The sequence below is a fragment of the Oncorhynchus nerka genome, linkage group LG9b, assembly GCF_034236695.1.
Source record: "Oncorhynchus nerka isolate Pitt River linkage group LG9b, Oner_Uvic_2.0, whole genome shotgun sequence".
Lineage (NCBI taxonomy): Eukaryota > Metazoa > Chordata > Actinopteri > Salmoniformes > Salmonidae > Oncorhynchus > Oncorhynchus nerka.
The window spans coordinates 2,640,022-2,641,058 of NC_088424.1; positions in this window are offsets into that span (position 1 = coordinate 2,640,022).

The following is a 1,037-nucleotide window of genomic DNA, read 5'->3' on the forward strand; positions in this document are numbered from 1 at the left end:
GGAAGAGCTCGGACTCCTGGTGGAATATGTGATTGTGCTTTTGGTCTTTACAGTTTACTCTGATACATATGTTTTTTCAATAGTAACCCACATTGTAGTACTCAAAGGGCACTTGGTAAAGTTAATGGAAAAGGTCCCTGTAAATCACAACATGATTTAAAGGGATTTTTGTTCTTGTGGATGAAACTTTTAAAGAATAAAAACTTGTACTTATCTGTAATACAAACAAAAAGCACAATTTGATAGCAAATTCAAAACCATAAGAGCACCACTGTTATCAGCACCAACAAAATGAATATTTACACCGACACGGGCAACGAAAGGAAACTATTTCATTTTGTCATTTCATTTTGCACAACTACAAACAGGAATATAACACAGATACTGTATGATGTACGAATAAATGGGACCAGTGCATTTGAAGCTGTAATATCAGTAGTGTAAATGATATACATTACAACACTATGACATGGGTATTGATATAAGAACATAATATTATTGGTTACTTCAACTACACATGTTAAGATGAGTTCTGATTAAGGCATGCTGTGTCTTTTAGCTTTCACTTCCTGGTCTGGGAGGTGCTCAATGCAGGTTGATCAGTGCTTAACCATTGTGTGCCTATTGCCTGGCCAATGCCCACCATCAAGAAGTTAGTTAAAAGGATTATTCAGCGAAATTACATCATCTTCCACACTTTATATATTTGTTTCCTTACCTTGAAAGCAGTCCATCGACAGGGATAGACAGCAATCCACAATATGGTTTTGTTAAAACTAGTTAGGGATAGGCGGGACGCAAATGTCTCGACTGGCCAATTGCCAGGGAAAATGCAGAGCGCCAGATTCAAATAAAATGCTATATAATTCAAACTTTCATTAAATCACACATGTAAGATACTCAATTAAAGCTACACTTGTTGTGAATCCAGCCAACATGTCAGATTTAAAAAATGTTTTTCGGCGAAAGCATAACAAGCTATTATCTGATAGCCTGCACCATCTGCACCAGCAGTAAACAAAGGAGTTAGCATATTT